Source organism: Oncorhynchus mykiss, chromosome 10 (genome assembly GCF_013265735.2).
Source record: "Oncorhynchus mykiss isolate Arlee chromosome 10, USDA_OmykA_1.1, whole genome shotgun sequence".
NCBI lineage: Eukaryota > Metazoa > Chordata > Actinopteri > Salmoniformes > Salmonidae > Oncorhynchus > Oncorhynchus mykiss.
In genome coordinates this window covers 45,367,267-45,384,837 of record NC_048574.1, presented here as the reverse complement: position 1 = coordinate 45,384,837, position 17,571 = coordinate 45,367,267, and the positions used below count along the sequence as shown (strand labels likewise).

The following is a 17,571-nucleotide window of genomic DNA, read 5'->3' as shown; positions in this document are numbered from 1 at the left end:
TTTATTGGACTCATTTAGTCATAATGGGAAATCAGGTGAAAGGGCTGTGTCTGTGGAGGACTGGAGGAACACTAGATTCGGTGTGTGTCCATCTGTAACACACGGTGCTTTCAGGGGGTCATCAGTCTTGCTGAAGGTCACCCAATTCCTCTTTAGTCTCACATTCGGTCACTCCTGTCAAAGATGGGAAGAGGAAATTGGTTTGGTTTGAGTCACGACATCTTAGATAAATGTGATGTGAACAATACAGAATTTATCATACACAACTAAGAAATATAAAATGTGTGTGTTTTTTGTTGTTGTGTGTAATGATGCTGCATATTTGGGTGACTGTCTTTCCCAGCACCAGGGGAGATGGTGTGATATTGCTGATAATTATCTGTCAGTGTAGTGGTCTCATTCTCTGTAATGTGCCATGTTTTCACTGTTAGAGTAAAGAAGAGTCCTCATGTTGTGCACAGTGAGTTTTAGCCCCATGATACTTAGATATAAATAGTTTTAGCACTTATTTTCTCATAGAAAACACATTCCCCGGAGCACGATGTAAACAATTCATTCTTGTTCTAGTCTTATTTCATCAGGGAAAACTCTTATTTTGTCTCCATGCTGTCTGCTGCTGAAGAACACCTGTGTCGTCTTTCATGGAATCAAGCTGGGAACTGTCTCGTCACCAGCCATCTCTCAAAGGTACCCAACTCCCCATACCATACTCTTTCCCCTATAGACTTAACCCTCTCTTAGACCCTAAGTCAGTTAACCACATCTCACTTTTTGGAAAAACGGTTTGGTCAAGATAATTGTAATGCACCGCAGTACAGTCTTGTCTTGTCCGTCCGTTCGTCTGTCATTACTACAGAGGCAGTGCTGGGTTTGGTTACAGCTGGCTATAGGAGGTGACCATGTGGACAGAGGGTGATGAGAGCTTAATAACTGAATCAATGAGAGAACCATTACTTTGGTTTCAGGCACAACCAACTGAGTGGGACTCCTGCATATACCCTAATGAAAGTACATTTTGCTGTGTCCGTGTCATTTCTCTGGGAGTTGGATGGATTGATTGTGTCAATGTTCTTATAATTCACAAGGGCGGTGCAGTTCACATCAATAAACCCTGTCGCAACTGTATTTTTGTGTGAACAAAAATGCATAGTGGATGGGAGTTTCAGTTGTGCAGTTTTAGTTTGATAATTTTAAAATAACCTTAGTTGAGACTGTACGGCGACAGACTAAATCCCCTTCATCTCTCTGCATCAGTGTACTAAAATAAGTGTCTGAATGTTACTGTTAAATATAAATCAAACATGGGGTCTGGTATTTTCTCTCTGCTGCTTAGATGAATCAGCTCTGTTTTTAGTCTTTCGAAATACTGTAGCTCGTTGTAAAACAGAACCTAGTCAGTTAGTTTATTATTAGGTAGCAACCTAACCAGGATATAAGCGATGCAAATGATGTCACCGGGGTTTTCACTATGTCTATGTATCTCATTGTTGTCAGGATGATTGGGCTTATGCTCCAAAGAAAGCTCTCAGCTAGTTGACTTAATTGTCTACGTAAATCAATCGCCGAAGCCATAGAAGAAACGCAGACTTTGAAAATACATTTCCTTCTCAATATCTATATTTAGAATCCATTTTTGTAGGTATGGATTTAGTCTGCTGCAGCTTATGTGTGATGTCAGTTATATTCCAATCACGTGAAGCCATACATAAACCTCAGCCTATTTTACCATGCTGTCGTTTTGTATAATAAATCCTCAAAATGTTCTTCATTCACATAATTAAACCCATACTTTCTGGGATCCTGATTCTTTCTGGGATTCTGATATTTCACCAAATCACAATTTCTCCTCCACGCCCACAATGATCAATATAAATGATAAGGCCATCGTGGAGATATTTTCTATTATGCCACACTAGAGGAGGTTTCCATAAGGCATCAGAAGGAAGAGGGGGCCTCCTCAAGGGCTCTGTCCTCCATTTGAGTGAACACTGTCACAGCACAGCCATATTATTAGTCTTCAATGAGGAATCGACGTTACACGGGTTGTCACGACAACCAGCTGTGATTCAGAGTGCCTGGTATAGGTCTCCACCTCCAGCAAGAAGCACTAGCCTTGAGATCTGAGCAGATGCTGAGCCAGCCAGCCAATCACAGGTGAGCAAGGGGGAAAAAGATGACATCATAGGCAAATTAGGGCAAATGGAGTGAGTCTGTGGTTTGTCATCACCGCCCGTCCAGGAAGTCCGAGAGAGAGAAATGATTATCTACCTAATTATTATGTAATTATTACCTGCTTCACTTGCTTTTGGCAATGTTAACATATGTTTCCCATGCCAATAAAGCGCCTTGAATTGATTTGAATTGATAAATAGCATCTATCAGAGACTGGTGAGGCTGCAAAGAGAGAAAGCACAGTCTACATTAGCTGCCTTCCTCTGTCTGGGGGACAACTACAGTCCACTATGGTTATAGACCATACGACTGGCAGGGTCCAGGAACTGTAAGGGAACTGTAAATAAAATAGTCAACACATTTATGCAGCATGATATTGATAGCATTTAAATGAAACCTGATATATTGAAACTATTTCCAACTGAGTGTTAATCGATGCAGGTCGAATTCTTGCCGTAAGAAATAACACAGAAATAATTGGTATCGTTACTGTATGTCAATATGTAATGTGCACACTTCTGGGAAGTACTACATGTAAGTAAAGTTAGAGCTAGCAAAATAAGGAGGAAAATGTTTTAGCCATTCAGACTTGAGAGTGGTAGATAAAAAGAGATAGATATTGAAATATAATCCACCCTTCCTCCTGTCTCTCGCTGAGCTAGTTTGGTCTGTGAAACAAAATACCAACTGTGTCTGCCTCTCTCGCTCTGCCTCCTCCCCCCTAGAGCTGCAGCCTTCATTAATATGCCACCTCCCAGCCAATGGACTGAGCAAGGCGGATGACATCATGAGCTAGGGAACAGTGAGCAGCCAGTGAAGCGTCCAGCCTGCCGAACAAGGCTGAGTTTAGGGTCAGGAACCGGTCTGACAAGAGAATGGCAATCCTGCCTGTAAACTGTCAATAGGACTTAACAGTTAAGGATGAACCTACCAGAACACTGGATCCAAAGGCGACACACCGAACAAGAGAATGTCAAGACATATTTCAGGTAATCCCTTGTCTGTGTATGCGATAGGATATGTGGATATGAGAAGGAGGTGGGCTGTGCATGTAGGGGGTGCTTTGTAGCCTTATTTCCTTCATCCCTGCATTCTGCCTTGCTAGAGAGGAGGAGGAGGAGAAGGCAGCTGTGTTTATCTACGTTGTGTCTTATCACAGAGAGAGAGGAAATGGATGCCTGCATCTGTGTGGATTGGCTTTCAATGCCATTACTGGCCAGCTCAATGTTATCAACCTGCCACCCCCTCCCTCCTTTCCTGGATTTTATGGACCCCACCACCCTTGTGTTTCCAAAAAAGCATCTTTGTTGATGTGAGAGCATGAATCGGTCGCGTTTGTTAGAGCCGTGAGAGTGTGTGTGTGTGTGTGTGTGTGTGTGTGTGTGTGTGTGTGTGTGTGTGTGTGTGTGTGTGTGTGTGTGTGTGTGTGTGTGTGTGTGCCAGCCCTGTAGCAAAGCAGCAGCTGCAGTGGCAACACGGTAACAAAAAGAGGAAATGCTATTTTGGGTGCTAACGTGCGAGGCTGTTTGAGGCTGTTTGAGGCTGTTCGAGGCTGTTCGAGGCTTTGCGAGGCTGTGCGAAGCTGGCGGATGGATCTGAGCCGTAGAAGCTGTGGACGGGGATGGGGAGTGATGGATGGTTATTATGTGCAAAGGGATGGCCCTTTGTTATCTCTGGGCTGTTGCCTCTCGCCCCACTGTTTTAGAGAGGTTGTTTTTTTAGATTATTGATTTTTTTCCCTCTATCCACACATAGACACAGAGAGCTGTGTGTGATGAGGCTCTGTCTGTCTCCTGCTTTAAACATGTATGTGTGGAGTTCTTTCATGGCGGCCCTGCCGGCTGTGGTGACACAGGGAGATATACAGCGTCTGGTCACCTGACAGGGATGGGGGCGGGGGGCTGCTCCTGTGGGAGCTGAGCGATCCTGCCTCAGTGAGGGAGGGAGTGGGATTGGGTCAGTCAGTCATCTATCCATTCTATCCATCACAATCGGCTGCTGTTCATTTACACGCTTGTGTCAGGGCAAGATAGAGTAGGGCTGAGAGGACGGGTGAGAGATTCCACCTCTTCCTGGACGCACAGTCATCCCCATGTTTGTGTGAAGCACAACCTTCTGGGAAAGCTGTTCTCTTTAAAAAAGGATGCTGGGAAGGCATCTGGGTGACAGTGGAGTAAGGAAGAGGAGGATGTGGGAATGGGTGCTAATCCATGTGTGTGTATGTGTATGTGTGTGTGTGTTGGGCTGTAGTGTTGATCAGGAGTGTTACATCTATTCAATATCCACCCGAACACCTGCTCCATCTCTCTCTGCTCCTCACTGACAACAATTACACAGAACTAGAACAACCTCTAACCCTCACATACCCTCATTGTTGCTATCAGCATGGCCCATAAAATTAGGAACCACTTCAGCTTTTAAGAGGAGCTCTTATTTTTTTGTGTGTGTGAAAGTTCTCTCATCACAAGTAAACATAGATCCAGCGGGCCATTCTAATTCCCTCTGTTTTCTTTTACCTATTCATGTAGAGCCATATAAACACTATGATTATACCAGCTGTTTATCTACAGTATTATCTAGTGAAACTGAAGACCTCTTGTCACAGTTGTCCTTAGGTGGTTGCTGGGTGACAGAGAGTGACAGAGTGACAGAGTGACAGAGTGACAGAGTGACAGACAGACAGACAGACAGACAGACAGACAGACAGACAGACAGACAGACAGACAGACAGACAGACAGACAGACAGACAGACAGACAGACAGACAGACAGACAGACAGACAGGTACGTATTATGGTGTTAAATGCTGAGCTGTAGTCGATGAACAGCATTCTCACATAGGTGTCAAAAGCCACTCACTTGCCCCTAACACCCCATGCCAATCCCACCACAACAACCAGTATACAGTATCAGTATATTTGATAAGCAGTATGAAGCTGTGGCTTGGAGAATTGCTTGTCCATACTATGTCATGTATTCCTTGTGAATCTGGGGATGTTTTTTCGCTTGCATTATTTGCCATATAGTGTGAACGTACCAGGTATTGACCACTAAATGCAGCTGTTTCTGCTATACCGCCACAATATTTGATCCATTGTGCTGGTCTCTTGTCTTTATTAAATAGATCACAACATTTCCTTTGCAACCTTGGGTAGAAAAACAATAGATTTGTCTCATTATGAAAATAAATGGTATGGTCCTCCTCACAATTCAAGCCATTCCTCCATGAAATGACATGGAACTTTTCACAAGCTCTAGTATGTCAATGCTTTATATTTGACCCTAGTGTGAATAAATCCAAAAGCCATGGCTAATAATAATTTGTTTTCGACTGGTATAGATCTGAATAATCATGCAAGAGCATGGCTTTCCTTTGCAGAGTAGAAGGATAAACAGTGATGAGGGGAGTTTTGTGTGTGTGTGCACATGTGTGCACGTGTGTGACAGTGAGGGCTGTCATTATTGAAGAGTAGGACTGTGCGTGGTGCTGCTGAGGCTTATCCCCACAGGAGGGAGGCTGTGTAAACGGGGGCTTGATGAGGAGCTGGATGTAGAGGAGTCCACTGACAGTTTCTGCTTTGTGCTCAAGCCCAGGCTAGTGATCACTGAGCAGCAGTGTCTATCTCCATCCAAATAAACACAACTTCTCCTGACACCAGAATAACAAGGCCCAGTGTTGCAGCTGTACAAAAAGGTCCACTCTCTGGCTCAGGATGCAACACCTGTGATTGGATAAGGAGGTTGCAGGATACCTGTGATTGGATGAGGAGGTTGCAGGACAAGAATGGTGGTGGTTAACCTTTCTGATCTCCCCATCCCGGATCCGGGTTCGTGAATACAGACTCAAGCTCATTACCATAACGCAACGTTAACTATTCATGAAACTGAACTATTCATTTTTCCTGAAAGATTATTTGTTTAGGACAAATCGCTCCGTTTTCTGCGTCACGTTTAGCTATGAAAAAACCCCTGTATCCAGGATTGTGTAAATCTATCAGCAAGCTCATTAGCATAACACAACGTTAACTATTTATGAAAATCGCAAATGAAATGAAATAAATATGCCATCTCTCAAGCTTAGCCTTTTGTAAACAACACTGTCATCTCAGATTTTCAAAATATGCTTCTCAACCATAGGAAAACAATAATTTGTGTAAAAGTAGCTAGCTAGAGTTAGCATTTCGCGTTAGCATTTAGCGTTAGCATTAGCGTTAGCATCCAGCACCCAACATTAACCTCCTGGAGGCAGAAGAGAGGACACTGGCTGTTCACTTCACTTCCCCAGTGCAGCTCAATGTGTCTCACCCTCATTGACCCCTCACACCTCCAGGCCTGAACACATTAACCACATACTGTATGCTCCTCGTGACTTAAGACACAATTAATTCAGTAGTCTCTCGGACCAACAGAGGCAACCAGATTTAGATCAGAACATATCAAATTTTTTTAGGTCAGTTATACGAGTGAAATAAGAGATGAGATCAGAATAGGAGCCGTGTGTATATTTGCCTGAACTAGTCTATTCATAAACAAACAACAGGTTTGTCCGACCTAGCCTACTGGTTGGCTGTCGCCTGGCTGTTTGTCCAATCAGGGTTGTGATGTGTGTGTGTGTGCTGTATAGCGCTGTGTTCAGGTCGCTGTGCTACTTCAGGACAGGACAGTATGGCGGTTGGTCGGTGAATGTAACCCAACACATGGGGCTTCTCTTACATCACCTCAGCCAACTGCTTACAAAAGCTCCAGAAGACCCAGCGCCTTGTGTCTGCCTGCTGCCTGTCAGCTGGCCATCTGAAATGTGATATTACATACAAATAGGCCTACAACCGTCTGCTTAGGATAGTAACGTAAAGCCTTATAACACTCTGGTGCTGACGACTGTTGGGCAGTGGGCAATGTGCTCTGCCAGAGTGGAGTAGGTTAGTAACACTTTGAGCAGAGTGTAATAGTGAAATGGCCTAGTCTTAAGAAGTGTGCTGTGCCCCCAGTGTTGTAGTATAGTGTGCTGTGCTCCAGTGTTGTAGTGTGTGGAGCTGTAGTGTTGTGGTGCTAGGTGATATCAGGGCCATGGTCTGTGTACTGGATTAGCATGGAGGATTGAGAGCCATCTGGCCATTTTGACTGAGAGAGGTGGGGGTGGAGGGAGGGTGTAGGAAGCACACTCACACACTGACACATTGACCCCCCCCCCCCCCCCCCAATCTTCATGCTCTCTGTCTGTTGCTGGTTGTTGGTGTGTGTTCACGTGCATGTCTGGGTGTGTTTATGGTTTGTTGTACATTCATCTACAGTACTTACCTGCCACCCCTCATTGTGTCATGCAAACATGGACTGTATGCACAATGGTGTCTTTGAGGACAGGGCCAGTTCAGTAAAGATCAGTCATCGGCCGCCATGGGAACCTGTTTGAACTTTAACCAATATCACATTTTACTAGACCACATCGGCTACACTGTGGTCAGACTCCCAGCCTGCAAGGAGAGGACAGTTTTCACAGCACCTCACAGATGTAACCATGCCACCATCAGACTACTAGCTAACCATGCTATTCCGAAAGCTCCCTTTTCATTTCAAAATCTACAATGATTGTTTCCTCTCATTGTGGTATTACGGGGAGGACTGGTGGCAGAGAAAATTGGTGCTGGCCAATGACAGTATGGGGTTAATGAAGTATCGGCCCCAATCTGTTCCTGTACTACAGCAGGCCCGATGACTGACTCACTGACTGACTGACTGACTGACTGACTGACTATGATGGCTTATATGGCGAGAGAGGGAAAGACTCCCATTAGCTTTAGGTCCACTCCACAAGACCTACTTTCATCCACCGACTGCCGTGCCATGTGATTATATATACAACTACCACTAATAATAGACACAGCAACATAACACATAGCACTCAAAATACCACAACGGTACTACTTTTAGGGTAACTTCTGTTACTAATACTGACATAAGACATATTAACACCTTGTTCAATTAAAATGTGACGTTTCTAAACCGTAGCTAGCTCGTTGGTTAAGTAAGCGATAATCAACGAGGGGCTATGCGTTCTATGGAAAACAATGAACGGCGTGGACCACAAAGCGCTAGCAGAGTGGAACTGACATTACGCTGAGTTGCATTATTGTCCAGAGAACGCATAGAGCCCCGAGTTGATTATCCCTTTTATACCATGGCTATAATTTAACACATTTGCCACTAGGAATGTGTTAATTTGCCAGTAGAAATGTTCAACATCCACTGAAGTAGCAAGCAATTTTAATATAGCTACAGTAGTTGCCTTGGTAACCAAACAAACAGACTTGTTAGTTTAGCTAGCTAACCAAACCATCAATCCTAGCTTGCTATTATGAGAATCTAATTCAACAATACCAATAATGTTTTCAATTCGATTTTTGCTTTCAAAAGCATCCCAAAGAAAACATGTAAGAATGAACTATAGCCATTGAATTCTACCGTGCCAATATACCGTGCATTATAATAATGCACACTCTAGAATGCCCTTCAAACCAATCACAAAGCATTATTTAGCAGCGGATAGAAAATCAAGCCATGTCACTGGCAAATGTCATGACCGTTTACTCACATACAAGTTACACCAGGTCCATATTTAATCCATTTGGCATATGATTATCTCTTTGTAATCCCAACATGAGGCGAACACAACAGCATGATCACTCAAAAAAATCCAGTAGGATAGTGCATGCAAATGTGAACCGTGTATCTGGGACATACTGTATGTATTCATATTCAAAAATGTAATATTCTCACTTTATGGTCCTCTGTAGCTCAACTGAGCATAAAGTGAGAATATTACATAGAGCATGGTGTTTGGAACGCCAGGATAGTAGGTAAAAAAAAATACAGGAACCTTCCCGCTAGCCATGATTGGCTGAGATAATGGATTAGCTTTACATGCCATGTAGCATGCTTCTGTCTATAACATGAGCTGCTAAGTATGTGTGGATAATCCTGTCTACCGCGCCTTTTTTTGAAAGATATCATGAAGAACTGAAAAGGGTTTGGCTACTGCTCTCAACATTGCTGCCCTGCAGTTAATAATGCTATCGACAAAGCTCAGTGGGAAAACGTTGTGATGGACTACTTTCTGGAGGAAGATAGTGCCACGCTGACTCTCTCTGACTATGAAAATGAATCAAAGAGGAAATCCCTGACTTAGGTAAAAACATTTTCATTGAACCAGACATTGTAAGTGAAAAAACGGTGTCGTTGTCATGAAAGAAGTTGACCAAGTTCTGAAATCAGTGGAATGCCCAGTGGAAGCAGAGAGATGAATGCCAAATGCGGATAGAGTTCTAAGAGGACACAGAAAGAAGACTACTGTATAAAACAACTTTATCTGGATAACATCTTCAAACTTAGGGCAACCATGGCAGAGGGAGAAGCATTCATCCATATACAGTGCCTTGCGAAAGTATTCGGCCCCCTTGAACTTTGCGATCTTTTGCCACATTTCAGGCTTCAAACATAAAGACATAAAACTGTATTTTTTTTGTGAAGAATCAACAACAAGTGGGACACAATCATGAAGTGGAACGACATTTATTGGATATTTCAAACTTTTTTAACTTTACTTTACTTTACTAAGAACTTTACTTTCAGTGCAGCAAACTCTCTCCAGAAGTTCAGTGAGGATCTCCGAATGATCCAATGTTGACCTAAATGACTAATGATGATAAATACAATCCACCTGTGTGTAATCAAGTCTCCGTATAAATGCACCTGCACTGTGATAGTCTCAGAGGTCCGTCAAAAGCGCAGAGCGCATCATGAAGAACAAGGAACACACCAGCAGGTCCGAGATACTGTTGTGAATAAGTTTAAAGCCGGATTTTGATACAAAAAGATTTCCCAAGCTTTAAACATCCCAAGGAGCACTGTGCAAGCGATAATATTGAAATGGAAGGAGTATCAGACCACTGCAAATCTTCCAAGACCTGGCCGTCCCTCTAAACTTTCAGCTCATACAAGGAGAAGACTGATCAGAGATGCAGCCAAGACGCCCATGATCACTCTGGATGAACTGCAGAGATCTACAGCTGAGGTGGGAGACTCTGTCCATAGGACAACAATCAGTCGTATATTGCACAAATCTGGCCTTTATGGAAGAGTGGCAAGAAGAAAGCCATTTCTTAAAGATATCCATAAAAGTGTTGTTTAAAGTTTGCCACAAGCCACCTGGGAGACACACCAAACATGTGGAAGAAGGTGCTCTGGTCAGATGAAACCAAAATTGAACTTTTTGGCAACAATGCAAAACGTTATGTTTGGTGTAAAAGCAACACAGCTCATCACCCTGAACACATCATCCCCACTGTCAAACATGGTGGTGGCAGCATCATGGTTTGGGCCTGCTTTTCTTCAGCAGGGACAGGGAAGATGGTTCAAATTGATGGGAAGATGGATGGAGCCAAATACAGGACCATTCTGGAAGAAAACCTGATGGAGTCTGCAAAAGACCTGAGACTGGGACGGAGATTTGTCTTCCAACAAGACAATGATCCAAAACATAAAGCAAAATCTACAATGGAATGGTTCAATAATAAACATATCCAGGTGTTAGAATGGCCAAGTCAAAGTCCAGACCTGAATCCAATCGAGAATCTGTGGAAAGAACTGAAAACTGCTGTTCACAAATGCTCTCCATCCAACCTCACTGAGCTCGAGCTGTTTTGCAAGGAGGAATGGGAAAAAATGTCATTCTCTCGATGTGAAAAACTGATAGAGACATACCCCAAGCGACTTACAGCTGTAATCGCAGCAAAAGGTGGCGCTACAAAGTATTAACTTAAGGGGGCTGAATAATTTTGCAAGCCCTATTTTTCAGTTTTTGATTTGTTAAAAAAGTTTGAAATATCCAATAAATGTTGTTCCACTTCATGATTGTGTCCCACTTGTTGTTGATTCTTCACAAAAAAATACAGTTTTATATCTTTATGTTTGAAGCCTGAAATGTGGCAAGAGGTCGCAAAGTTCAAGGGGGCCGAATACTTTCGCAAGGCACTGTAACTTCAGCTTGTGGCTCTTTAGCTAATGTAACTGTATCCTGTGCATGTGACAAATACACTTTAGATTTTATGTGTGTTTACCAGAGACGGTAATGTGAAGAACAACATGACCTGCACCAAAGTCAGATTAGGATATAGGCCAAGGACTAGATCAAGTTTATGTTTACTACTACTTTTTGCTAGTACTTTCAACCATTTTTGTCTTGAAATCTTTGGTTGTTTACTACACTGTGAATCCTTAAAGAGATGGGTGGGGCTAAGGCTTAAGAGAGTGTGAATGATGCTGAATGTGTGTAAACAAAGAATAGCTCTCCAGTAGGTGTACCAAAACATTCACAGGCCATTTTCTCAAAGTTTAACTTTCAAAGCATAATTACTTTCTCATTGTCTCTAATTTTATCCAATGTAAAAAACACAATTTTAAATTTTGTTACATAGGACCAAATCCAGGTGGCGAGTCACATATTAGATTGCCGGTCATTTACCAACATTTCGATTAGAAATTCAACTTAACTGAATTGGCTGGGCTCCCAGTCAGACTCAGGAGGCATGAATACCATCTACCACTTCCGAGTATATCACTTGCTAACGTTCAGTCCCTGGAAAATAAAGTAGACAAGCTCAGGTCGAGGATCTCCTTCCAGAGAGACACCAGGGACTGTAACATACTCTTTTTTCACGGAATCATGGCTCTCTCCAGATATACTGTCCCCGTCCATTCAGCCAGTGGGGTTCACCGTCCATCGCGCGGACAGGATGAAAGAACTCTACAGGGGAAAGGAAAGGTGGAGGTGTATGTTGCATTATTAACTACTCATGGTGTGATTGTGATAACGTACAGATATTCTAGTTATTTTGTTTTCCCAATCTGGAATACCTCACCATCAAATGCACCCTCCAGGTGTAAGTACGAAGCCGAGGAAGTTTACAGAGGTTACATGGAAGGTGCTCTTTTCAGTCTTCACATAAAGGTTATGGTCAAGGAGCTGTTGAAGAACCTTTTTGCACGTGCTGTATGTGTTCCTTCAGGGAGTTGGAGTAAATCAGGATGTCATCAATGTAGACAATGAGAAAGCAGTTGAACATATCCTGGAAAACCTCATTCATAAAGGATTGGAAGATGGCGAGGGCATTGGTAAGGCATGACCAGGTATTCGTAGTGCCTTCGAGTGGTGATACAGGCCGTCTTCCATTCGTCGCCTTCAAGTATACGGACAAGGTTAAATGCACTTCGCAGGTTGAGTTTAGTATAGATGTTGGTGCGACCCATTTGTTCAAGGGTCGCTGGAATCAGAGGAAGAGGGAAACGGTTCTTGACGTCATTCGAGGAACGATAATCAATACATGGACGAAGACCACCATCCTTTTTCCCAACGAAGAAGAAGCTGGACAAAGAAGAAGGACAAATGAAACCGGGGGGACCTTTATCATCTCTCCGTGGGGGGCGAACATGGCAATGGCTGAGTAGATGATCTTTCCCTCCACAATATAGGCAGAGCCCTTTTTGGATCTGCTTTTGACGTTCGATACACGGGAGAAGAGCAGGGCCCAACTGCATGGGCTCAGGAAGACTCGGACGGGATGACATGGAAAGAGAAGGTTTCAGGTTCCTGGGTGGCAGGGTTCTTTGGCAATGAGGTGGTCGATGGAGATGGACATACAAATCTATTGATTTAAATCCTGAAGGTCACCTCTACAGGCCAGCTCCGCCTGAAGCTCCCTGTTGAACCCTCTTCAGTAGACAGTAAGTAAAGCAGCCTCATTCCATCCACTCCTTGCAGCCATGTTGAGGTACTCGAGGGCAGACTCGGCCGCTGTATTACATTCTTGTTGAAGTTCTATGAGGAGGTCTCCTATAGGACGACCAGAGGGAGAGTGATCGAATACCTCTTTGAAGAGGGTGTGGAAATGGGTCTCGGATCCGAGTTCTGTGCTGTTGGCAATCTATATGGCGTTGGCCTGATCCAGGGCTTTGCCTGTGAGTAGAGACACAACAAAATCCACCCTGCTCTTGTCGGTGGCGAAGTTAGTGGGTTGTGCTCAATGTATTTGCTGCATTGCATCAGAAATCCCTGACATTTCCCAGGTGAACCGTCATATTGTCCAGGCATGGATATGAACGAAGGAGGGCTATGAGTTACGATACCTGGCATCGGAGGAGTAGAGATAGGCTGGCAGAGAAGATGTCAAATTTCCTCCATAAATGCTCCTCTTGCTGGGTTAGGCACCACTGTAGCGTCGCTGATTCCATTCCATTATTGGGTGAGGTATTCTGCACTGAACACTCAGGGAGAAAAAGGTGTAGATTCACGTGCAGAGCGCGGCAGATGTTTATTAAGCCTTTGCAGAAGGCAGGAATCAGGGTCACAGGCAGGCAATGGTCAAACACAGGTAGGCAGTCAAAAACAAACAATACCTCACAACCATACAAACAGAAAGAACTGAACTAAGTAGGGAGCTGATGAGACCAGGTGAGAAATGAACACCGGTGAAATAAATGAACAGAAATGAAAGACAGGGCTACGTTCCAGAACACAAAGAAACAGGGCTACGTTCAAGAACACAAAGAAAAATAACAAAAGGTAGACTAAGAAAAGAAAAGCAGAACCTTACACAAACTGGAAACCACATATCCTGAGGCTGCATTTATTGTAGCCTTAATAAGGGAAATCTAAGGATAACGCTACCAAAGTTCTATCACATCTCCTGTGCTACTCGCTCATCAAGAACTTTGGACCATTGCTACTCCCTCTTCCAGGACAGCTAAAAGGACCTCCCCACCCTCCCTTTGGCAAATCAAATCATGCCTCCATTTTGCTCCTCCCCTCCTATTGGCAGAAACTTAAACAGGATGTACTCGTGGTAAAGAATGCTCAACATTGATCTGACCAATCGGAATCTATGCTTCAAGATTGTTTTGATCACATGAACTGGGAAATGTTCAGGGTTGTCTCTGAGAATAGTATTGACAAATACTAAGGGATAGAGTTCATCAGGAAGCGCATAGAGGATTTATTCCCACTGTGACGATTAGAACTTATCCAAACCAAAGACCGTAAATAGATGGCCACATTTGCACAAAACTGAAAGTGTGAACTACCATGGCAAGGTGACTGGGAACATAGACTTGTACAAACAGATCAGCTATGTCCTCCGTAAGGCAATCAAAGAGGCAAAGCGACAGTACAGGGTCAAAGTGAAATCACAATTTAACAGCTCAGGCATGAGATGTATTTGGCAGGGACTTCAGACAATCACAGATTATAAAGGGAAATCCAGCCACATCGCGGACACTGACGCCTCGCTCCTGGACAAGTTAAACACCTTATTCGTCCGCTTTGAGGAAAACACAGAGCTAACAACACAGGCCACTGACGCTAACAAGGACTCTGAGTTCTCGTTTTCCATGGCCAACTTCAGTAAGACATTTAAGAGTGTTAACCTCTCTAGGGTACGTGGGACGGTAGCATCCCACCTGGCCAACATCCGGTGAAATTGCAGAGCTCGAAATTCAAAAATACTCAATTCAAATATTTAACATTCTTGAAAATATGTGTTATACATCAAAATAAAGCTTAACTTCTTGTTAATCCAGCCACCGTGTCAGATTTCAAAAAGGCTTTACGGCGAAAGCAAACCATGCGATTATCTGAGGACAGCGCCCTGGATACAAATGCATGATAATCATATTTCAACCAGGCAGGTGAGCCACGAAAGTCAGAAATAGCGATATAAAAATGCCTTACCTTTGATCATCTTCTTCTGTTGGCACTCCAAAAGGTCCCAGTTACATCACAATTGGTCCTTTTGTTCCATAATGTCCTTCTTTATATCCATAAAAACTCAGTTTAGCTGGCGCGCTTCAGTCAATAATCCACTCAGTTTCCCTCCATCAAAATGCATACAAAATGAATCCCAAATGTTACTAATAAACTTTTCCAAACAAGTCAAACAACGTTTATAATCAAACCTTAGGTATCCTAATATGCAAATAAACTATAAAATTTAAGACGGAGAATAGTATGTTCATTACCGGAAATTAATGAGAAAGAACGCGCTTTCCTCCACGCGTTTGGAAACACTACAGCCAAAATGGGAGCCACCTAGAAAAACTACAATATCTGGGTCATTTTTCCAAAAACCAGCTTGAAACTCTTTCTAAAGACTGTTGACATCTAGTGGAAGCCCTAGGAGCTGCAATTTGGGAGGACTTGGGCTTATAATTATAGTACTAGCCATTGAAAATAGTGGTAAGCTGAATTTCTTTTGGGGGGGATGGTTTGTCCTCGGGGTTTCGCCTGTCATATCAGTTCTGTTATACTCACAGACATATTTTTAAAACTTTTAGAGACTTTAGAGTGTTTTCTATCTAAATCTACCAATTATATGCATAACCTTGCTTCTGGGCCTGAGTAACAGGCAGTTTATTTTGGGCACGCTTTTCATCCGGATGTCAAAATACTGCCCCCTACCCTAGAGAGGTTAACCCTTGCAAGGCTGCCGGCCTTCCAAGCTGCGTCCTCAGAGCATGTGCAGACCGACTGGCTGGAGTGTTTACGGACATATTCAATCTCTCCTTATCCCAGTCTGTTGTCGCCACTTGCTTAAAAATGTCCACCATTGTTCCTGTACCCAAGAAAGATACCTGGGGAGGACTGCCACCAGTCCTCCCTAGGTAACTGAACTAAATTACTATTGCCCTGTAGCACTCACTTCTGTCATCATGAAATGCTTTGAGAGGCTAGTTAAGGATAATATCACCTCCACCTTACCCGACACCCTAGACCCACTACAATTTGCATACCACCCCAACAGATTTATGGATGACACAATTGCCATCGCACTGCACACTGCCCTATCCCATCTGGACAAGAGGAATACCTATGTGAGAATGCTGTTTATCGACTTCAACTCATCCTTCAACACCATAGTGCCCTCCAAGCTCATCACTAAGCTCAGGGCCCTGGGTCTGAACCCCACCCTGTACAACTGGGTCCTGGACTTCCTGACGGTAGGTAACAACATCTCTGCCACGTTGATCCTCAACACGGGGGCCCCACAAGGTTGCTTCCTTAGCCCCCTCCTATACTTCCTGTTCACACATGACTGCGTGGCCACGCACGTCTCCAACTCAATCAAGTTTGCTGACAACACAACAGTGTTAGGCCTAATTACCAACGACGAAGAGACAGCCTACAGGGAGGAGGTGAGAGCCCTGTCGGAGTGGTGCCAGGAAAATAACCTGTCCCTCAACATCAACAAAGGGAAGGAGCTGATCGTGGACTACAGGAGACAGAAGATAGAGGATGCCCCCATCCATATCGACGAGGCCACAGTGGAGAGGGTGAAAAGCTTCAAGTTCCTCGGTGTGCACATCCCTGACAACCTGAAATGGTCCATCCACACAGACCATGTGGTGAAGAAGGCGTAACACAGTCATTGACACTGATCACTTTTAATAATGTTTAAATACTGTTTTACCCACTTCATATGTATTCTAGTATATATTCATTCAAGGATCATGCTATATAACTACTGCTGTACACACCTTTTCTATTTATATACTGTCCATACTGTCTATACACATCATATATATATATATATATATATATATATAATGTGGTTTGGGATCACTTAGAAATGTCCTTGTTTTTGAAAGAAAAGCTATTTTTTGTCCATTATACTAACATAAATTGATCATAAATACAGTATAGACATTGTTAATGTTGTATATGACTATTGTAGCTGGAAATGGCAGATTTCTCGCCAATTTCTCACATGGAATAGCCTTCATTTCTCAGAACAAAAATAGACTGCGAGTTTCAGAAGAAAGTTATTTGTTGGTAGTATATATATATATATATATATATATTGTATATATATATATATATATATACTACCAACAAATAACTTTCTTCTGAAACTCGCAGTCTATATATTGTTTATCTATATTCCAGACTTTTATTTTGGGGATTTGTGTGTATTGTTTTGTATTGTTAGGTATTACTGCACTGTTCGACCTAGGAACATAAGCATTTTGCTGCACCTGTGATAACATCTGCAAAATATGTGTATGCGACCAATACATTTTAATTTGATTTGATTGATTTAGTAGCCCCACAGCTCTCGGTTCATGGTCTGTGAGCAGACAAGGGTTTGATACAAATCCTATATAGCTAGGTCTGTTCTATCAATCAACACACACTACGAAAGTTGGTGTCGCTATATTGAAATGAGACCCCTTGAAAGCTGTTTTCTTTCAACACCATAGCCAATTGTATAGTAGGTTCACAGTGTGCTAAGAACACTGAATAATGTGTAGGGTCTTAGAAAACCATAGAATAACCCACTCCTCCAAGAGGTACCGT

At 43.0% G+C, this 17,571-nt stretch overlaps 1 protein-coding gene across 1 annotated transcript in view; it reads left to right on the top strand.

Annotated features, from left to right (window-relative positions):
* The first annotated feature begins 2,934 nt into the window (after window positions 1-2,934).
* The window catches only part of LOC110534031 (serine/threonine-protein kinase PAK 3), a 54,593-nt gene continuing 39,956 nt past the window's right edge, over window positions 2,935-17,571 (top strand). Inside the window, exon 1 of the mRNA XM_021618666.2 lies at window positions 2,935-3,161. The gene's annotated coding sequence lies outside the window, so the exon portion shown is untranslated. The remainder of the gene's footprint in view (window positions 3,162-17,571) is intronic.